General features: G+C 37.6%; 1 protein-coding gene across 9 annotated transcripts in view; it reads right to left on the minus strand.

The window, feature by feature from the left end:
- SLC4A4 (solute carrier family 4 member 4) overlaps positions 1-24,501 on the minus strand; it is a 437,388-nt gene that overhangs the window by 203,068 nt on the left and 209,819 nt on the right. The window lies entirely within an intron of this gene.

Below are 24,501 nucleotides of genomic sequence, written 5' to 3' on the forward strand. Positions count from 1 at the left end.
GGCAACAGAGCACCCCAGTGCTGGGTATCCCCCAGGCCCCCGCCTCCCAGCCACCCTCCCTCCGTCCAATGCCCAAAGCAGCCCAGGCCCTCGCAGTCTCCTCACCGCCCGTAACTGCCTAACTGCAAAGTTGATGAAGGAATATTTAACAAGATGGAGCCTCTTCTTTACATAATGGCAGTGCCCAAAAATGTTTAGTCACACTTCAGTGCATTTGAAAAACAAGCCCAAGTAAAATATTGTACACATGAGGGGAAAAAAAATTTCCAACACACTCAAGCACATAATTGAATGTCCTACTAGCTCCTTTTGACCCCATCTCCTAAAAACCATGTAATGAAAAATTAACTAGAATTTCCCCCAGGTTGTGGGCTATTCTCTCTTTCTTTAGAAAAAATGGAAAGCATTTGGAAACTGATGGTTATATTACAAAACTAAGGCCCACAGATACTCCTTATAATCCCCGGGTAAAACCAAGAATATACATGTGACTGCAGTCCGAGTACACAGATTTATTCATATGCAGAACTTTGTAGAAATATATGTACTCAACCTAAAAAAACAAAAAACTTCCTACCATCTGAAAACCACTATAATCAGGACAGAATAAAATTCCATAGATCAAAATATATTTACTACAAATAAACCCATGAAAAATATTCAACCTACCTAGTAATCAAAACTAACTATTAAAATAAAATATATGTTTTACCTATAAAAATGGCAAAAACTTTAAAGAATGATCATCTCAATGTTGACAAGGGTTTAGGACACGTGTACCAGCACCTTCCAATTTATGTCGCTGGTAGGAGACTAAATGGGAACATCTCTCTGAAGGGAAATTTGAAAAGGTATGGAAATGTTTTTAAAGTGTATCTATCCTGTGAGTCAGCAATTCTACCACTAGCAAGATGTTCATTCTAAATAAATAACAGTTGTTATCACAAAGTCTTAACTACAGAGGTGACCACTACAGCATAGTTTATAATTGAGAAAAACAGAAAAAGCTTAAATGTCCAAAAAGGAGGATTGGTTAAATAAACTATATTACAACCATTCAATCAAATACCACGTAGTCATAAAACATGAAGATGAGATTATTGTTTTTTGACACATATATCATATAATATTAATTGAAAAAATTACAAAATCATATGCATAAAGCAATCCCATTTTGGTAAAGAAAAAATTACACATATATCCATAAAATAGTCTGGAAATGAGAGAGCCCTCATTTTTCATGGTTCTAATGAGTGTGAATTTCAGCTACCACAGTTTGGTTAAAGAACACTAGTCGCCCAACAACACAGCTCAAATTTCACCTGGATGGTAAATTAACTGTGAGTAATTGCATAAAATAAAATTACTGTATTTTATGTACTGTATTTTACGTATATGTACATAACGTATATGCATCATGATCGTGACCAATCATAGTGCTCCTTTCGAAGTCTGCCAGTGATTGGTCACTACACACTTGTTACCCAGTTCATGCACAGACAGCAAAGTGTGTAGCTGTGCTGCCTTCTTGTCTTCCAATGATAAATTCATATGACATGAATAATCAAAAGAGGGAGCTAGCCAACAAAGATGAAAGTACAGCACAGAAACAAAAAGTACTAACACTGGAAGTGAAATCTATGTCAAATACGAATGGAGTTACAGAAGACCTAGCTGATCATGGGAATGTAGATAATGCTGCCGTTCCCCATTTGAGAGACTCTAGGTGTACAGTCAGAAAAACTTAGTGAAGGCGAACTCATTAACATAAATAGTAAGGCAAGTGGTTGTAACAAAATGCTAACGATGTCCCAGAGGAAGTGATGCTGGCAAAAAAACTTCAGGTTAAAGGAACCCTCAGAGACATTCCCTAACACGGAAGGCGCAAAGGATAAAATGTTGGAAGCTGATCCAGACTTAGAGGGAGAATGACAATTCCTCTGGGCATAGAAAAGATGCCCACTCCATTTCATAAATTGTACTGTAGGAAAAAGGGAAACTACTTCTGATAAGATTTTACAAAGAAATCAACCACTTTAATCTCAATGTTTCTAATGTTTTAAATTAGCAAATACTAAATAAATACTAGTTTTACTATTTTTTTCACTTCCCTATACCCTTATAGCCAACAGTAAGAGAGATTTCAATGATTTGGCAAATTTTTCTAAAGGTCAAAGAACAATAATAACTTTTCCCATTGATCATTAGGATTGTTTTGTATAATTTCAGCTTGCATAGTCATTTTTATGGTCCTGCACTACAGTGTAAAGCAAGGACTGCCTGTATACCTACCTTTTAAATGTTATACAGTTTGTTTCTAGGACCTCTATTTTCTTCCTTTCACTTTCCTATCAATTCTAAAATGTGCACAACTCATTCATGTATTCATTCAGCAATATTTATTGAGTACTGTCTATGTTCTAAATAGGCTCTGCTTCAGGCTTTGAAGATAAAGCAAAGAACCTGACAAAAAGGTCCCTATTCTTACTGAGTTTACATGCTAGGAGGGAAAACAAACATTAACTAATTAATTAATTAGTTAAGTGAATAAATAAATTAGTACATAAACCAATAAACAAGAAAAATATCTGCAAACCGTTTTGTGTTCGCAGAACATTAAAGTAAGGTAACCGAATACATATTAATATAAGATACAATATGTTTTACTTTTGTAATTAGAAAAAAACAGCTTTGAAATTTCTTAAATCTCTGGGAGAAAAAAATCTGAAGTTCCAGGACTTTTGTGTAAAAACATTTGCAATGTCTTTCCCATCAAGAAATGGGATGTGTAACTATTTTAGAGGATCAGAGAGGGCGTGAAAGAAATGATGTGGGGGTAAGAAATGATTGGCAGGATTTAGAATCTGGACGCTACTCCTAACAAGTAGAGTGTTCACACTACTAGAAATGTAGTCATTCAGCAGAGTGGTTCTGCAACTGACAGTCACAAATTTAACTGACTTTTCGTCAACATTCAACATCAAAGATCCCTGAGATAGAATTAGCTTTTAGAAGGGAAAAGTCTACGTTTAGAGAATCAACTTTTTGTCCCTTTCTAAAAGATATGATGTGGGTTTGTCCCCATCTCTAACAGAGAAGAATAAATGTCTCTCCTGCTTAAAGAACAGATTCTCCCGCACAGACAACCACACACATCTTTGCTGAGCTCTAATCCACAGAGCATTACTCTGTGGTCTGGTGCTCTCAGGTTAGGGAATCACAACTCACTGCTTATCAGACAGCAATTCAACTGTGACTTCTGTAAAGTGGAATGGAAGAAGGATGTAACGTTGTTACCTCCAGGTCTTCCTCTCCAGGTACCATATCTAAGCACCTTTCATAAGTTGTCTTATTTATTAAATACAGCCTCTGATCAATCAATATAACAATCCCTTTGGGATAAAATTCCAAAATTGTGTATCAAAAATGAGCTTGCTACTCTAGTTTCTTTCCTCAGCTGCTCCCCTAATCAGAAGGAAGCTTCCCCAGGAATCAGAAATAAGAGGTCACAGCAATTGTACTGTCAGTATCAACATGTGGGAGGGGCATCCTCTATGGCCAGCAAATACCCTCCCTAATTTCTAACACCATTCTTAACACAGAGATATGCAGAGTGAGAGTCTGCCCAATGAAGTACGTCAGGAATTTTGTTTTTTTCCCCATAACTTTTGATCAGATCAAGAAATGAGCTAAATACAAGACACAGGATTGCACTGAGACTCTGGAGCCAAACTGTCTGGGTGTGAATCCAAACTCTGCTGCTTATTTGCTGTGTGATCTGAGAAAAGCTAGTTAACCTCTCTGTGTCTCAAGTTCCCCACCTGAAAAATGGGATGATGATGATCACCATAGTAGCTAAAATACAAGGTTTAAATTCATTTAAAAATTGTTGACCTTTACTAGCAAAATCTGCCTAGCTTCTAAAAAAGAAAGCTCTCACAGATATTAGCCTTGACATCCCTTATGTTGAAAATATATAAGGTAAGACAGAAAATAGCCAAAAGTTCTGCATGTTTTACTTCAGTGAATTAAGTGGCTTCAGTAATGAGAACACAAAGGTGTGTGTTTTAGGAAACAGCCAATAAAAGAACAAGGGGAAAATAAAGAAACCCCTTCCGCCTCACTTTAATACTGGGGGAGGTGGGGCCAGTGGGGGGCAAAAACATCAGAAAATCAACTTGCTTTACAGATGAATAGATTATGATTCTAAGTAATACCTAATCTAGTTTCATCATAAAAGAGAACCTGGAGAAAAAAATGAGACAGGGTGACAGGGAGGAAAGAAGGGAGAGAGAGAAACTGTCAAATTCATCCAATCACCTTTGTCAGAACAGAAGGCCCGTAGATCAAAATGAAGTTAATGTCTCTAATCTGCCTTGATTTTTTTCTTTTTTTATTCTGCCCTCTGGTTAAAATGTGTTTTGGCTTTTTTGAGTAGCTCTAGAATTTCCTGGAGGGTCCTATATCAACATGGTTTCTCTGACCCAGGTCCACGTGTTGGAAGACAACGTGATGGTCTGCAGGGCCTGGGGACACCCAGTGCTCCCAAACCCTCATTGACAACCAGAAGGAGGCAAATGTAGGGCAGGGATACTGTCCACACTTGCTGCCGCCCCCAGCTACTGCAGCAGACATCACTTCCACACCCGCACGCTCTCTCCTGTGGAGCTTGAACTTGGCCTCCGCGTTTGCCTTTCATGTAACTCTGGCCTCAATCTGTGCATTCAACCTTTTCTCCCACAGCAACCCAGAAGTGTCTTGTGACAAAATATACCTGCTCATCTTCAGATCTGTTCCTTTTTCCTGTCTAGAATATTCTTTTCTTTCCTCTCTAACTCTGATTCAATTTCTAAGGCCCAGATGGAGAGTCTCTCTTTTCCAATAACCTATACTAACCATTCCCAGAGACATGAATCTCTCCTTTATTCAAACCATAACAACACTTTATGTCTGAATTACTCACTTAGGCACTAACAAATATACAGCTTGCTCATTAGTACCTAAACTTTTGTAGATGCACCTTCTCTATCCAACTAGGTCACCAAGGCCCTGGAAGACAGGGTCTGTATTTTATGCACCTTCCTTAAAGACCAACACAGTAGTGTGTACCTAACAGTCACTTTGAGTATTAATGAATTAGACATGACTAAATAAACCTTGGACATTTTCAAATACACAAACACACAACCGCTTGCAAAAAGCAGCTTACATTAAGAATTCTGAAATGGAAAATAAGTTTGGAAAACTGTCCTTATTCTACGCTTCCCCTTAATCCATCTTTGCATGAGCTGCACCAAAATATAGTCGCCATTCCCTGTTCAGAAAGTCGCAAATAAAAGAATGAATATTTCCGGTGAGCTATTTTCCTCTGCTAGATGCAATCTCCTCCTACCCTGAGGGACCACAACATTTAATGTGCACATCTATTAAGACATTTAATATCCACTGCTTGGTGTGTTATTCGTTGCTGTACTTTTTCTTTGCAGCTTTTCATGCCTTACCTAAACTGCTCTTGGCACCTATCTTGGGCACAGTGAAGCTATACAAAAGAGAATGGATGGAAAAATGAGTAAAAGAATGAATGAAACAATGAATAATATATATTCTGCCCCAGTTCCTCACAACCTATCGTTCTATGCTTCTATCCTCTGCCTCTTTTTAAGCGTAACTAGGAAAATGACATGATGTAAAAAAATGAAAACCCTGGAGGCTTAGCAATATTTGAAGTATAGCTCCTACACTCTCATTTGATAATGTAATTAATATTTATTAGTTTTTAGTGCATGCAATACACTACGGTATTTGTTGAAATGACACAAAATGTTTTTTAAGATAAGATCTCTGTCCTCAAGGAACTTAAAGCTGGAAGATAACACATAATAATGGGAAAAAAATGCTACCAATAAAAATGTAACACTCAATAACTAACATTTTTGAATTGTTACACTGTACTAGGCATTGTGTTTAGTACTTTCCAGTTACATCATTTATTTTACACAAGGCTGTGAAATATCCACTACTATTATTCTCCTGTATTACTCTCACATTACAGATAGGGAAACTGAGTATTAAGAGGCTAAGAGACTTCCCCAAGATCACACAACTAGTAAGCGGTATGACCTCAAACCCACTTGTGTTACTTCCAAGCCCATATCTTAGGCACCACACTCTAATGGGTGATCTCATTTTCCAAAATGGTCAGATTTCCATATGAACAGTACAGACAGTAAATGTACTGGATTTCAGAAGAGGCAGAAATCATAATGGCATATGAAATAGTCCTAAAGTAAATTAATTTAACATTTGGTTCATTATCCACTGAAAGGCAATTTGTGAACATGCCCTTTTATTTGTGGTCTGCGAAGCATCCCACTGTGGTCACCCTGCAGGCTACCCAAGAAAAAAATTTTTAATAGAAATAATGATCATAATGAACGTTCATACTGTGCATGACAAGCTTACATGCAAATTCCCTTCTGTGGGTTAAGTGAGGACTTCTGGATTTTGTATTTTCTCCTTGTCAAAGTCCACCATCTGGTAAAGTCTCAGATCTCAAACCAAAGTATAAAAAGAAGTAACTATTTGTTTCTTTAAGTTATTAATGTGCTATCACCAACTGTTTTACATAGTTATCATTTTAAGTATTCATTTCTCTTCTTCATTCTGAGATAAAAGTCTGCAGGTATATACCATGGTTGTTAAAACTTCCACAATTTATCTGATTATTAGGCCATCATAGTACTCTAAAAATACACTTAAATGTATATATCAAATCCTCAAACTTCTTTTCCCATTCATAACTATAAGAAAAGATAACTAGCTAAATGAATAAATCTCCATATACATATAAATCTTTAACATACATACACACATTTTAGTGGCATCTGTTACTCCTGCCCACCTAGCAACCCTAACCTCTTTTTCTGATAACAGCACCCCATTTTCCTTTGGAGAACCATCTTTATCCTTGTTAAGTCCACCGAGGCTGAATTACCCCCTGTGACACAGGCCTGGACAATGAGAATATCACAATTCTTGGCCACAGCAATTAATTTTCGAGTGGGCACTTCCATCTAATCCAGGCCAATCAAAATGAAAAAGCATCAGCTTTTTGTTGGAACTTCCAGGAAATAAATTTTCACTTTATGCTAAGGTGAAAAGATGGTAATAAAATCTTTGAGCACAGTTGGTCACCTTGCAACCCTAAGGGAAAAGCCTGCCTGGGAATTAGAAACTCAGAACCAAGACAGAAACAGGCTCCTGATGCCATCATTTAAGCACCTAGGTCCAGCCATGCCTGAAGTCAGTAACTTTTCAATCATATGTAAGGATTCCCTTCTAGCTAAAAGTAATGAGGCAATTTTTTTTGTCACTTACAACCAAAGATTTATGATATAGACATCTATGATTCCATTTGAATGGGTTAGGGTAGAACTAACTTAAATTAGCCATCCACATATCAGCATCTTCAAAATAATTGCATTGAAGAACCTGTTTTTATAGACTCCAACTTTCAGTGGAGTAATCTGTACGAGTTCATCTAGAGTTTCTCCATGCCCTAATCTACCTCTACTTCAACATATCGAGAAAATGACTGCTGATTTACATGCTGGCAGGCTCTAGACAGGTAAATTAGATGGTTACTTTTTCTGTTTCAAATTAGCTAAGAAATTGAAACAGCCAAATAGCATTCATTTAGATGGATAATTTTTTTAAATACTTAGGTATCCATGTATTAATAAGCTCCCACACATGAAAAGCTGTCAATTATCACAATTATCCTTAATATGCCATGACATTATTATGCAGCTATAAAGAGTCAACAGCACAAAGAGCCTAGATTTCAGAATACTATCAAGCAATCTTACTTAGGGGCAGAGTAAGCTCAATTTCAGCCAACAAGAGGTGATAAAAACTGGAGTTCGCTGAGACATTTTTGGAAAATACCTGTGTCTTAGGCTTTCATCTTCAAAATGTTGAAAAAAATATTTACCTACAGTTTACATTACAAAAATGTTATCAGGACTCAAGTCATATTTACAAGATATTCAGAATTCTTTAGAACAAAAAGGTGGTAGCCCTTACATTCCCCAATTTATTCTTTCTCCTTCATAATTTCTGCTAACACAGTGGGTTGGAAAAATTAAAACTAGGCTTTTCAGTGGTGTTAATACATGTACTTAAAATGCTGCTAAGCCATTCACAAAGAAGTAGTCCCAGTGATGGTCTAGCAGTCAAATAAATTTTATCTATGAAACTTAAGGGCACACCATATTGAAACATTGGTTCAAAGCCTTTTGGGTCTGTTGATGCTTTTTATTAATCATTCCAATTATATTAATTATATTATTAATATTATTCCAATATTTCAAGAATCTCTATCAGAAAGACTTAAAATTCTAATCAGTCATTTTGGGTTTTAGCAGCCTCAGTAGGGACCTAAACTAAGTAACTATGACAGACTGAATTATGTCCCTGGCAAAATTCATGTTGAAACTCTAAGCCCTAATGTGATGATATTTAGAGATGGAGCCTTTGGGAAATAACTGCGTATAGATGAGGTTACGAGAGTGGGCCCTTCACAATGTGATTAGTGCCCTTATAAGAAGAGACACCAGAGAGCTTGCTTCCTCTTTCTCTCCACCATGTGAGGACACAGGGAGAAAGCTGCCATGGAACTGGGCCCTGACCAGGGAACCAAATCAACTGATACTTTGATCTTGACTTCTCAGCCTCCATAACTGTGATAAATAATTTCCTATTGTTTAAGCTATATAGTCTATGATATTTTGTTACAGCAGCCTGAGCTAATATAGTAACTAAACTAACTAATGGTGAAACTAAACTTTTTGACTTATTTTTCTGGATTTTTCTTATCACCATATAATTTTCCCTACTTCATTTAGTCCAAGTTTGCATGATATTCATGAGCCCTTGTGGGGGGGGATGGGCTCATAAAACAGTAATAACCCAATTTCACTGACACTGCTCTAGTTGCATATCATGAGACTGCACCCCACTGATAAATCTACCTCCCAAGTATTTTCTGGGTCCCCAAGGGATGTTTCACACTTATCCTTTTGGCTCCAGCCCCACTGTTGCTGCCCTCTGTCTGCAAAATCACCTGCAAAGGGTACCACATTTTAGACACTGTCACTAGGGCCCAGCATGGCAATGTCATTACCCTGCCAAGGAAGCCAGCTTCCAAAGTTCCCAAGGAGGCAATATCCAAGGTGCCAAAGCAACACAGTAGTGAAAAAAAAAAAAAAGCAGGTGACCAAGAAGTCTGGTGGAATATCATAACAGAAAATGTGGATTTTGATGAGTCAGTACATTGTTCAGAGTGTTGTTTAGCCCCTGCTTGAGTCTTAAGTTATGTCTTTTGACATCTACGACATGCCAGAGAATTTCCAGAAGAAAAAAGATTCAAGTAAGGAAGAGAAATTCCTACAACCATGTCTATTCACTCAAATTTAACCACCAGGGTGTATCTGCCTTGTTACAAGGTACCTAACGCCTTACATATCTGGATAAGCATTAACTTTTGGTTCTTATTTTTAACTCCCTTCTAGTCGTTTATTCAGATCAAATTCCTTTCCCCAAAGAACCAGCTTTATCCTGACCTTTCCTTCAGTGAATCAATAAATTCTGTTTTGTTTATTCCAGTTATAATTGGGTTTCTTAACACTTGCAACCAAAGGCTGATTTATATAGTACATATAGAAGAAAAAAAAACAGAACCAAATGTTAACAATTACTATCCCTAAATGATGGAATTATTGATTATTCTTGTTTTCCTCATTTTGCTTATGTATAATTTCCAAATTTTCTAAAATTAACATTAATGTCATTATTATAAGGAAAACAAACCTATTAAGGTATTTTTAATTGCTAACCTGAGGACAGCCATGCCAAATTAGTGCCAGACACTTCCCTACCGTACTTGAAACTACAGAATCTCAATTATCTTTCTCAACAAATGTCCAAAACAAGCATAACCCTCTTGCATTTGCCTTCACAGCTGTCTAGGGATTCAAACAGCCAGTTCTGAACCATGTAACAGGACTGGCCATGGTTCTGAAAGCTAGCAGGCGAAGCAGGCACACAGGTCTAAAAATAACTCCATGGGCACAGAACAATGGAGACAGGGTGAGGGGCTTTCCATGCAAGTGGCATGGAAAAGTAAGATGCTTTCTGTAAAGAGGAACTCACCCTTTAATTAAGATGGTAAAAAATATGGCCACCAGCAAGCTCTTCCTAAAAGACTGAAAAGTCCCTAATGCATGTCACAGTTCCCGTTTCCATTTTCCTTTAATTTCTCACTCCCTACTTCACTTCTCTTTGCTCTGCCAGAGCTGTCCATGATAAGGGTTATATGATGAATCACTCTGCTTAAGAGTGAATACATCAGCATTTTCTCCAGGTTCAACTCAGAACAATTATCAGCACAATTTATACCCTGAGGTTTCCAAAGTCAGACTCAATTCTCATCAACATTAGGAAATCTTCCCGATTCCCAAAATAAACTCTACAGACTTGCTGGAGTGCAACTCTTTTCTATACAAAGTAGCTAAATTTACTGCTCCAATATTAGTGTCACAACCACCACGCTAATGCTGCCATTAGATGCCTCCGCATACAAAAGAAGACATCCTCCTCTCTGTAGGCTGTCTTTCAAAATGCCTAGGAATATAAAAGCACCAAGCCTTAGAGAATCTTTAGGACTCCTGACTTCATCCCCATATGGCCAAAATATTCTACCCATCTTTCCTGGATAGCAATATTGAAAAATGTGATTCAAAACATAATCCCATTAAAAAGGGAGAGTGGGGAATGGGGACATCAAGGAAACATTACATAGGTGCTGATTTTTTCTAAAGAAAAAAAAAGTCACATTCCCCACAGATGTATCACTGCTCTAAAGATTTTGATAGAACTCTGAATGTAATACAGAAATGTCAGCAAGATTCTACAGTAAGCTTTTCCGCCTTAAGTCTGCTCTGAGTTGAAGATCCAAAATTAGTGGCAGTGATCCCCCACTTCTCTGAAGCTTAATTACATTCTCGGCAAAGAAAAATATATATAGCAGGTCCTCCAACACCACCAATTTGACATTAATAGTTTCACTGTTCTCAGACAACACGATGCTTCATTTGCCTTGTTTTATCTACCCAGAAGGCTCTGCATTATTGAAACCAACCAGCAACATATGTCCCCTGGCCAGCAAAGACCTCAAAACCAGGCCAGAATCTTAAAGACCACTTGTAAAGCCTGAGAAATGGCACATGGATAACAAGAGTCTAATTAATATAAACAATACGTTTTCATGCTGTTTCATTAAGTACCTTCCCAAATTATCAATAGAGCATTTAAAAAATGCTAAATCCATTTTCAGTAACAAATAAAATGAAATCAGCTAAGTTTTTAGAACCATATTTTAGAAGAGAGGAGCATCATTTGTTACAGAAATAGACTTCCTTCTAGCTTATCCATACAGCTAAACCACACAAAGCTGGTAGAAAACATAGATCAGACTGTGCATGTGGGCTGGTTAGGGACTTTGATTTCCCATTAAAGTCTGCTATGAACCATCTATGTATTTCACAGAGTATTATCAACAAACGTAAGGAAGTCACCCTTTTCAACACAACATGTTTTCACTATTATCTTTCCATGCGACATTTCTTTATCCCTTATATAAAAAGTGTATTTATAAGACTGCAAGTCATCTGGAGATAACCTCAGTTCATTAGAGGGAAGTAAATGAGCACCACTTCAAAAGTCATTCATTATTAACAGCTTCCTGTTCAGAAAGAACAGGCAGAGAAAGTATTTAGTCACTTCTAAGGCTTGTGGTGATGTGTAAGGCATGGCTATTCCTTAATTGGCTGCAGAATTTCCAATTAATTAAATATCAATCACAAAATTTAGAGTTCCTTTGCCTTCTCAGACGGTCACCTTTTCTTTAGATCCATCACAGGTCAGTTTAAGCTGGTTTAGAAATACTTTTGTCAATTTATCACACTTTTCAAGACCTACATAAGCTCAAATCTGTCTTTCCTAGAACTATGTTCATAAAGTGCTTTAGTAGCCTTATAAAGTAGAGATTACGCATTCACTGGAAAATTGTCCAAATCCCTCTGTCACCTTCCTTTTGTGGAGGGGCAGGGAAGAGCCATGAGCAAAGTGGGATATCTGGGATTCAGATACAGAGGGATATATAAAGAATGAGACAGGGAACTCCTAATAAGACAATAGAAGGTGCTCTGGGTATGAAAAATGAGACAAACCAAAATCTCTAAGAGGAAGCCAAGATCAAATGCCAAAGCCAGCAAATACAAACAGCAAACCTAAAGGAACCAGAAGGAAGAATCAAGATCAAGTTACCAAGTTAAGAGTGAAAAGCTAGGGTAAACTGAGATGAAAGCAACCCAATGTGGATATGTAGGTGAGTCAGTAGGTCAAGGCAAATATTAAATATAAATACTCAAGTTGTCTAATAATGTGAAAATGAACTAAAGAAGTATTGTTGTTTTGGGGGCGATGATGAGAGGGGGGGATTGTTCTCAGTACATTTTAAGGAGGACTTACGTAAGATACTTAAAGACCCTCCAAACCTTGCTGATATGTTGGCAAATTCCCCCCACGTGATCAATGAAGTGTTCACAGGAGCTCGTTCTCACTTCAGGGGAAACAGGTCTGTCTGGCTTAGGAAGCATTCATTGTTCGGATGGAGTTCTGCACATGCCCTCCTGTCTAGTGATAGCCAGGGAACTTACTTCTCGAGACAACACAACCCTGAGTAAACAATAATCATGGGTGGAGTGATGGAATCGAAATTGTAAGTCCTAGATCCCGTGCTCAGCTCCAATCCCAACTGAGCAAATCCCCCTTCACCCTCTGACTCAGGTTCCCCATCTGGTTGACATATAACAACAACAGGAAAAATGAAGAAATTACAAGACACATCCATGGATGATGGAATTGAATTTTACTCTTCTGCCTTACAAAATCTATTCAGAAATACAAGACAGTGTTATTAGATTCAATGATCTACTAACGTGCTGTTCATTCTGTCATTTTTGATCTCATCTTTCATTTGAGAAACAATACCTATCAACAAATTTTCAAACGCAAAGACTAAAAAAACTGAATTTTGCATTCTTGGAGGGAAAAACTAGTAATCCTTAGCAACATTCTCACCCTTTATTTACCCTGCTTTTCAGTCAAAGATGTATAGTCAGCAGTAACTAGGAGTATTTAAAAACCAGCGATAAAGGAGTTATAAAATGAATGAAGATATTTACTCTTCCTTTTTCAATGAATTTATCATGAATTGTGGCAACAGAAATAAACCTCAGTGAAAATGACCTGAAGAGGTAAAGGCACACAACCAACTCCAGAGACCTAAGTGAGCATGAAATATTTAAGATGATTTTAAAAACTGAGACTTCACTGGAAGAAGAATAAAGCATGTGAATAAGGAAGAGGGATTCCAAACACAGAAAGGGAAAGGTATGCATGATGGTTCACAGATTAACAAAAATACACGGTAAAAGGAAGTAAGCTATGCACAAGGGTGACTTACTGAAATGAATGTGGAAATTCTATATAGAACACATGTTTTGATGCACAGGTCCTACTGACAACCAGCTACTTTTTCTCTTCAAGTAGTGTCTGTCTTCAAAGCAAATACACATCAGCAACCCAAGAGATAATAAATATTAGACAACACTGGTTATTTCTGAGCTGCACCCAAAACATATACACATGAAGATTGTTATACCCTTAGGTATACCCACTCAGTCTCTACTCTTGCCTAACAGAGATTTTAGGAAGTGTGATTCTCTACAACAGTAGAACAAAACTCATGTTTTGTTACCATGTTCCTTTAAAAAGTCTTACTTTTTCGAAACAAGAGCCCAAACATTTTTACAGATTCCATTGTTGGTTTACATAAAAATAAATTACAGTTATTAAATACACTCTGAACTTCTGCCTTATATACTCAAAGAAAAACTGGCCAATGCCCAGTTCTTACAATGTTATATTCATCTAATCCTACTTTAAACCACACCCCAAAATGCCATCTAATAGTTACCTGTGATCTCAGCTAAATAAATCCCCTAAACGGCATTGTGAAAGTCAGTTTCTAATCATTTTTCCTGGCTACTAATATAAAATAGACCTAAATATTAATATTTTATTATTGGGACAGTAAATCGGTGGCTACTAAATTTTCTCCTACAGAGTAATTCATCTGAGTCATATGGATGGCTATGTCCAAGAATTCACTTCAGAAACATCAGCTGCAACTAAAATTTTTTTCTGAAATGTTTGTATGGTATGTCCTGCCATGAATGACACTCGGTTCATTTGCCTATGAAATTAGTATGCTCTGAGTCCAAAAAGAAAATTTACTCTTTCACATGCTGAAATCAAGCTCACTTCAGAAGTGAGTTTCTCTTCTCTCTTGAATCTATTACTATTTTAAGTGATCAAAGACTTTGAGAACAATAACTTGGCTTACAATTCATTTGGGATAAAATCACATGTAAGCAAACTGGGCTACACACCCACTGCAGTCTTTTCTTCCAGAATTTATACTTGTATTTTCCAGAATCACAAGATTTCATTCTTCCTCCGTCAACTGATCACCACTTGCAAGCCTCTCCAAAAGAGAGTTACTAATATGGGGCTTTTTGAAGAGTCTTCAGCTTACTTTCTATTTTTTCCAGCCAAGCGGTATAAACTGTAATATTTGCATTAGTTAGGGCACCTGATTGGAAATATTACTTAATAAGAACACCCATCAGTAAATAGCACAAACTAGGAAGATATTATCTCTTTTAAGAACACTCCTATAACCTAAGTATTATTATCTCTATATTCATAAATGAAACATGTTCAAGGAGGTTACATACATTACTCAGATCACAAATCTAGTAATGGGGGAATCTAAGCTTTAGAATGCAGTTATGCGGATTTGGCTGACTATAAAGTCTGTACTTATTTTATTATAGTGTGTTTCCCCCTTCATTTCTATTTCTACTGTATTTCTTAACACAGGGTGCCCTTCAAGAGCCCATGAACCATATCTCAAAAACATATCTGGCCATTGACTGAACTCTTTGAAAGTGAGTCATGTTAAAATCTTGATAATAACAATGTTTATTTTTCTCTTTTTAAGTAACCAAGCACTATATATTACCAAATGCCTTCCAATGAGTGCTAAACTTTTGTTACACTAAGCTTGGAATTGAGCCATTATTCCTTTACTTTTCAACAAGCCATCCATTCTATTGCTTTTAATTCATTTTCCTCTGATTATAAATGACTTTAAGAGCTGTCTAAATTCATTCCAGAGCTCAAACAACATAGCCTATAAACTTGTCAGTTTTAACTTTGGGGGTTACAGATCTGTTTGAGAGTCAGATGAAATGTGTACAAACACATACAAGCAGAGTTTTGTAAAAAATGAATGCAGTTGCTTTGAAAAATAATTTTCTTCAAACTCATCAAACAACTTTCAAAAAATATAAAGAAGACATTCATGCCAGGGAATAAACTAACCTCCTAGGGTTGCATGTGCCTAACTTCCAGTGATGGGTGTACACTGGAAAAAAAGAATAAAATTAACTAACAGCACATACACACACACTCATAAAATCTTAGAGGATTTAAAAAAAAACAAACCAGTATCCCATAAAAATTAGCCAAGGATCCTTACAATCTTTAAGACTATCTAACTGTCAGGGGTCAATTAGTGCTTATAATAATTCAGTACATTAGCTGAAAAAGTACCTTTCCATTTTACAGCCCTGTCTAGAGAACTTTAAAAACACATGTGATCTGTGTTTTAAAATGGCCTGTACCACCATGGTGACCAGCTGACCACTCTGCTTTATGGACTCATTTCCCTAATCTCCACTACTGTGAAATATGTCAGACAGATGTTTCAAGGCGCATCTCTTACCAACATATTCAGGTCCAATTAAAAACATCTGCAGATCTACATTACAAATGCTTTCAAATAGAATTATTCGCTAAGGTCCAGAAATGTTAGAAATGTTCAGAGGGAGGATTTTCTTCTCTACTTCAAGTGCAGCAACTCTGTTTCAAAAGTCAGGCTGCTGGCGAATTAACTGAAGCCCAGCGGATGACATTCTGTCAAAACAATCTGCAAAAGTTTATTTTGCTGCCACAGTTCAGCTGAAACCAGTTCCTACTGCGATACTGACACTGCTATAATGTTGATTCATGCTTTTGTGTCTTCAAAAATTAATAACCGTAACTTTTGTTTTTTAAATGGTTTGCAATTGCCAACAATATGCTACCTCCAACTGGCTCTAAATAAAGCAGTTCATGATTTAACTTGTTCTCAAAAGCAAGAAGCCATCTCTCTCTGAAGCTCTGGGTCCTAACTGGTTTCTCATGCAACAAAGTGAACCTAAAGATCCTACCACTGTCCTTTATGCCCAAGAAGTAGTGACAGAGAACTTCAGAGCCATCAGCAAAGAAGTCAAAGAAGACTTTAAAATGTGCACTTTAAGTTGAAAATTTCTATGTTACGGTCATTAAATCGTCCATGTTACAAACCAATCCTTTCATCTAATGTGCGTGTTCTTCAAAACTTTAATCAGAGGGGATAACTGAGGTAGCCACCCAGCCTCAATATATCTCTGTAAATCGCTATGCTCTGTCTTTAAACCTTAAAGAGTCTCATGAATTTTGCACTTAAAATTAATGAATTCATGTTTATTTTATTATAAAAATATTTCTTTCCAAATATCCAAGTAAAAGTAATGCTTCAGGTACATATATATTTATCCTATGTTCTGTACCACTCTATCTCAGGAGCAGCTGAAGCCCAGTCTGAGAAGGAAGTTTTCTCTGTGTCCATTGAAGAAGGTCTAAGTCAATGTCAGCCCATCCAGGTGACTATGACCAACTCTCAACCATTCTTTTCAGTTCCTCGTCATAACCAAACTGACTATGATAAAGTAATGACTATTCGAAATCTCTTGTCTATTTTTGTTTTCCCAGGAAACACAACTCAAGTCCAAGTCCTTATACAGCACAAAACACTTACTTGCCTTCTCAACCTTGATGAGGTGTATTTTGGACAGGTCAGCTCTGCCTAAATCTATGGTATTTGCATGAGTTTTAGGTTTGATGCTGTTGGACATAGATGAGGGAGAAAAACAAAGAATTCCATGGGAAAGGGAGGAACCTACAAAGTCAGCCAAATTTCCAGTCTCTCAAGATTCAGATAGTCATTGTTTGGCTTGATAATTTTATAAATTCCAAGAAAATCAAACATACTATTATTTAATATGTTTGGCTTATTCAATCTCCCTTCAACAGCATGGATAACTAACGGTTGACCATGAATGTGCAAAGTAGCTGTAGTCTATGATCCTATCAGGCAGGCTATTGATTCATTCACATTTGTAAGTTTCTATATACTCATATGTATACTATATACATGTAATGACTATACTCATCTGTATACACTATAGTACTCTGAGTGGGCTCACATCCCACAAGGGGAAAACCCACATGTAAACAGATAATTACAGTAATTGTGTTAAGAGCTTTTGATTTATTCATTCATCCAACTGACACATTAAACACCTACTGTGTATTGAGCCCCTACTAGGCACTATGCTAGGGGCTCTAACAGAATAATGTTGTTTGTTTTCCTTAAAGCATTTTGGAAGCCTACAGTTCAGTGTAGCTAGAGCACAGAGCATGAAAATGTGGTAAGAGAAGAAAGAGGAGAGTATAAAAATAGTATGAGATAAATTGTGAATGGCCCTACATACTTTGATAAGGCATTTAGACTTTATCCTCTAGTACCAATAGGGAAGTATTGAGGGCCTCAAGCAGGGAGTGGTAAAACCAGGTGTGTGTTTTAGAAAGCTGTTTAGGGCAGTGCCATAGTTGGTGGGGAGGAGGGTAGCCAGCTGTTCTTACCACAATGAATATACCTATAAAGCTGTGATAGGAGTTGTGGACACCTATTCAAGTTCACTGATTTTTGCATCTCAGCATCTTTGTTTTCTTAGCTGCACACACCTTGAGAATACAGCTGCTGCTTCTGCTTGCTTCTAACAATCTAATGACCTGTGGTTAGGCTACCCTGATTCAAAACTGTACTCAGCATTTCTTCTGCCAATCTGTTCATAAACAACGCACCACTTCCACTTATCAGACAACATCTGATAAGCTTACCTTATTTTCATCCATACTCTTCACCCACGTAAAAAACCTAAACTAACTTGTGGCAAACCAAGACAGCAGTTCCTGCTGTAGTCAAATAATGGTGGTGTGGCTTCCAATGTCAATGGCTTAGGAAGGTGATCCAAAACTCAGACTTCCATTCTCTCAGCTACTCTCATTCTACATTCACCACTATTAACCCTTGGTAACCAATTACACTTGAAGTATCTTTAAGTGTTTTCTCCAATGGTTGAAAGCAAAAATCTAAAGCAGGCTTTTAGCCAAGACAATACGTGAGTTGTGTTTTCCAAACAGGCCTGATGATCAGATTCCCCTGAGGTGATTAAAAACACAGATTACCGCGTTTCCAAGTCTCAGTAGGTCCGAACAGAGAGGGGTGAGTCAGGAATCTGTATTTTTAAAAGATCCCCTGGGTGAGCTTATGAATTAGGCTGGTTGATAAATCCCAGATCAAAGCTACCTTAATGAGTTCCTTATAATTAAAGCAGCATTAAGCACATATTTTTCTCTTAAGTACTTTAATGAAACTTAGGCAATCACTTTAAGTAATTGCCACCCATTTAATGTTTACTGAAACAGTTTACAACTAATTCCCATGCCATTTTCTAAAGGCTTCAGGCTTACTTGGCTTTCCTACTGCACATTAAACAGTTTGTTAACTATTAATAAAGAGTGAAGAGAAATCAGAATCTGGAGGTCATTTTAACAGTTAAAGGGGCCGCCAAGAAGCATGATTTGTAATTAGCAAAACACATGTGAGATCCTTGTGGCATTAACCAGGTCCTTATGATCAGGGCTTTAAAGCAAGAGCAGCCCACGGATAAACAACTCACTTCCTAAAATAAGTCACTTTCTCTTTTTTTCCCTGTCAATCAAAAAATATACAGGAAAATACTATTTTTGCTGGTCACAATGAGTATTTGTGAGGAGACATTAGAGATAAACGAACTCAGGGCAAAGATATGTGTAAACAAAACACAAAAAATTGCTAATGGCTACTAAGTGATTACTATTCTTTTTTAGGGGGGGGTGGGAATTATCAGACCAGGAATTTATTTACTTTAACATCTTTATTGGAGTATAATTGCTTTACAATGTTGTGTTAGTTTCTGCTGTTAACAAAGTGAATCAGCTGTATGCATACATATATCCCCATATCCCCTCCCTCTTGCGTCTCCCTCCCACCCGCCCTTTCCCACCCCTCTAGGTCATCACCTAAAGCACCGAGCTGATCTCCCTGTGCTATGCAGCTGCTTCCCACTAGCTATCTATTTTACATTTGGTAGTGTATATATGTCAATGCTACTCTCTCACTTCATTCCAGCTTACCCTTCCCCCCACCCCATGTCCTCAAGTCCATTCTCTACGTCTGTGTCTTTATTAATGTCCTGCCCCTAATAGCCAAAGCAATCTTGAGAAAGAAAAACGGAGCTGGAGGAATCAGGCTCCCTGACTTCAGACTATACTACAAAGCTACAGAAATCAAACCAGTATGGTACTGGCACAAAAACAGAAATATAGATCAATGGAAGGAACAGGATAGAAAGCCCAGAGGTAAACCCACACACATATGGTCACCTCATCTTTGATAAAGGAGACAAGAATATACAATGGAGAAAAGACTGCCTCTTCAATAAGTGGTGCTGGGAAAACTGGACAGCTACATGTAAAAGAATGAAATTAGAACACTCCCTAACACCATATACAAAAATAAACTCAAAATGTATTAAAGACCTAAATGTAAGGCAGACACTGTAAAACTCTTAGAGGAAAACATAGGCAGAACACTCTATGACATAAATCACAGCAAGATCCTTTTTGACTCACCTCCTAGAGAAATGGAAATAAAAACAAACAAATGGGACCTAATTAAACTTAAGAGCTTTTGCACAGCAAAGGAAACCATAAACAAGATGAAAAGACAACCCTCAGGATGAGTGATTACTATTCTTAATGCTTAGTCTTTGCATTTAATTTTTTTCCATTTAATAATGCTAGGTACCATTATTATCCCCATTTTATAGATGAGTAAACTGAGGCACAGAGTAGTTAAGTAACCTACCCAAGGTCAAACAGCCAATAAGTAGCAGAAATAGGAACTGAAACCAGAGTCTATGCTTTTAACTACCCTGGTGTACTGATGGAAAAAGAACTACAGGCTTGAACTGTGCTTGAGAGAGGTACAGAGCTATGACCGGAAACATGGGAAGGAACAGATCTTAAAACCAAGTCAGGCTTGCAAATCAGTATCCAATTCACTACTGAGGGCCTATTATGTGTTAGGCACTGCACTCAGTACTTTGGGAAATATTAATACAAGGATGAATAAGACATAATCTCTTCTCATCTTCGATGCATGATTTAATTGTCAACACTTTCATAAAGCCTTCTCTAACTCCAGACAGAATTAATCAGTGTCTTCTGGAGGTGTGCAAAGTACTGTGTGTGTCTCTCAAGCAGTATGATATCACTTTTCATACTGCTTTATAATTAAGTCTTCATATGTCTGCCGTTCCTCCCATTAGGGTTGTAGGTTCCATGGCCCAGGCTGGGACTAGGGATCATGTCTTAGCTCCTTCTCCAGTACCTGGATTCCTAGCACAATGTACCTGGGCACACTGCTGTCTCCCAACAGATGTTTGATGAATGAATGAACAAATGAAACACAGAAAGAGGGACACAGAAGTGAAATAAATGGCCCTAAGAGTCACAGTATGCTAGTGGCAAAGAGGAGAAGAATTTGTATATTCAGCCCTAGTCCAACATTCTGTCTAATACACCACATGCACCACACTAGTCTTCTCTTTTGCTAAAACTTTATGATTTAACATTTTCTCATATATCATGAAACATACAAAATTTGTTCACATTTCATCTTTATGCTTCATCTCATTTAATATAGTAAACCCTTGTAGGCAGGGGCCAGCGTACACCTCACCTACTGTGTCAGGCCATGCTAAAGGCTTCCATAACTGCAGTTTAATTTTCAGAAGAGCCCTCTGAAGGAGCTCATTCTAAAAATGAAGGTTTAGGGATTTCCCTGGCAGTCCAGTGGTTAGGACTCTGCACTTCCACTGCAGGGGGCACGTGTTCAGTCCCTGGTTGGGGAACTAGGATCCCGCATGCTGCACCGCAAGGCCAAAAAATTAAATTTTTTTTTAAATTTTAAAATGAAGCTTTAGAGAGGTCAAGCCACTTGCCCAAAGTTACACAGCTAGTAAGACACACACCTGGGACTTAAATCTAACTCCAAATCACACAGTAGTAACCACTGTCCTACTTTTGTGCTTTCAAAGATCGAAATCCCAGCCCCTCCCCCTACTACTTATGTGACCTTGGGGAAATTATTTAACTTTTCTCATTTTTTCCCAGCTTCATTGAGATAGAATTGACATATAACATTGTATAAGTTCAAGGTGTAAAACATGATGATTTGATATAAGTGTTGATAGATATTGTGATGGTTATTATGATGATGATTACCACAAGGTTAGTTAACATCTCCATCACCCCACATAATTATCTTTGTGTGTGTGTGTGTGTGTGTGTGTGTGTGTGTGGTGAGAACATTTAAGATCTGCTCTCTTAGTGACTTACAAGTATATAATACAGTGTTGTTAACTATAGTCACTATGCTGTATCTCCAGAACTTATTCATCTTATAACTAGAAGTTTGTACCCTTTGACCAACATCTCCCCATTTCTCCCACCCCTCAGCCCCTGAAAACCACCATTCTACTCTCTACTCCTGTGAGTTCATGAGCTTCATTTTTATCATCTGTGAGGTTGGTGATTGAGAACTCACAGGAATGACATAACGATTAAATGAAAGAATAAACGTAAGTTGTTGGTCACATAATAGGTATTCAATAAGTATGTACTGATGGGCCCACTGAATAATCAGATTCTGCTCAGCAATTCAGCACATTCGTTAATCATCAATTTAGATAATAAAACTTCTATTAAATGCTATGCCATAAAGACAACTATGTTGGTTGAAAGTTGCTAAGAGAGTAGACCCTAAAAGTTCTCATCACAAGAAAAAAAAATTTTTTTGAAACTCTATGAGGCAATGGATGTTAACTAAAGTTATTTTGGTGATCATTTCACAGTATATACATATGTCAAGTCATTATGCTGTACACCTTAAACTTATACAGTGTTGTATGTCAATTATATCTCAGTAAAACTGGGGGAAAAAAATTTAAGACAACTATGTTGCGATTTCTCTCCCAAATGATGGAGTTCCAAGTGTTCCACAAAATTAAAAGTATAAGTGAAAGTAAGATTCTACAGTGACTAGAGATACCTATAGGTTAACATTCTTCTAGGATACCTTTGTACCATCCCTACTTAATAAGTAAGGACTCTAAAATACAAAAGCAAAAAGCTTGCCCAAGGCCAACTCAGTAATTGGGGGATTTGGAACCTGCGTCCTGCACTCACTTAATCACAGCTGCCTTGCTCCCATACTAAGGTGTGGCTCTTTTTCTAAAAAACACTCCCAAACTGAATCACAGACTTTCTACCCAGCAGAGGAAAGATTCAGAAGACCTAATTTCAGATTCAGGCTCTACCACATACCAGCTCTGTGAATCAGGCCAAAGTTTCCTCATCAACGGAGTAGGAATGGAACACCTTTCTCACCAGACGCTATGGGGGTTAAATATACAATGCATAGGAATGGGTCCAGCGTAAAGTCAAGAATATAACAGGCACTCGACAGATGTCGACGAAACAGAATCTGGAGCTCATGAGATGCAGCAAAGTACTGGTGCCCCTTTTCTTGCAAGTACTTTAATACAGCAAGGAAGAAGGGAAGAGAGGAAGGAAGGGAGGGGGAAAGAGAGGGCCAGGGGATGGACAGGAAAAAAGAAGGAGAAGAAGGAGGGGGAGGGAAGGAAAGAAAAGGAGATAAAAACACCTATCTGGGATGTTATAGCTGCAACTCGGTTGAGAAAGAGCAGGCAGGCTTCGAATTCATATAAAGTCTTGTGACTGTGATTGAATTACAATGTTGAAGTAGGGCCTCCTGTTTTATTCTCTCCGCTAAGAGAACAGAAATTGTGATTCCTAATCAAAAAGTAAAATGGGATGGGTCATAAATAGCTACTTTTCATCCATGTATACTAGAAGAGTTGTTTTTCAAGCGATGGTCCATGGGAGAGACATCAGGAGACAAAAAAAAAAAAAAAGCCTTTAAGTCTGAGAACAAAGTCATCTGCAGACATTCTGACAGCGCGACAGAGAAATGTGTGAAAACACTAATAGGCATATTGCACTGCTGTGAAATGACACTTACAACTGTGGAAGTGCCATTTGGGCTAAATTTTATTATAAGCAACCAATCTGCTTTTCTTTACTCCCAAAGAAGCATTACATGAATAATCGATCAACTGCCCCTACCATCCCATCTTAGCATTTATCTATCCATCCCTTCTTCTGCTAAATCCTCAGATTTATATCTGTAATGTCCCTCAAGTTCATGAGATGTACCACTCAAGATCACTACCACATTCATAGCAGAGATTAAAACAGAGGAAAATGAGATCTGATGGAAATTACTTTAGAGAGAGAAACAGATGGGAACAGCCTGATTTTTAGACTTTTCTTTTTGTAGATGGAAAACCTCATTTATAATGAAATGTATTGTAAACCTCAGGAAAACAATTACCACTAAAAGTGAAAAAGTTTAAGGAAACCTGACAGAGTTTGAAAAACAATCCATCTAAAACCCATTTACCAAAATCTACGCTTAGATAGCGTATGTGATGTTTTTCCATCTCCAAAATACCCCATTTAAGCCTAACATGGCACCATCCTCCTTTCCCATAGGGTTGCAAAGTCCCAAACTTAGTGTTACCAAAGAGTCATACAATGAAGGCTGCCATTGAAGGTCACCACTGAAATACACGTGTCCTGCCTAGAAACAGGCTGCTGAAAACTACGCATTGAGGATAGAGTGCCTACCTTCCAGAATATCAGCATGCGTGGGGGTGGACAAACAAACAGCCAGGAGTCAACAGCGCAGGTAGCCCACATCAAAGAGAGCGTGCCACTGACAACCAGTTAGGTTCAAGACCCACAAGTCCATGTCCACACATTCCCTTTGCTGCCTTATATCTTTAAAGGTCATTTTAATTGATACGGAATGTCTCTTACCTTCATTCTCTGTGGAAGGAATCAAACAATCGTGGTCATAGAGAAAAATCACAGAGTCACAGAATTTTAGATCTGGAAAGGACCTTATAAATT

This window comes from Balaenoptera physalus (genome assembly GCF_965194825.1).
Source record: "Balaenoptera physalus genome assembly, chromosome: 5".
NCBI classification, from domain to species: domain Eukaryota; kingdom Metazoa; phylum Chordata; class Mammalia; order Artiodactyla; family Balaenopteridae; genus Balaenoptera; species Balaenoptera physalus.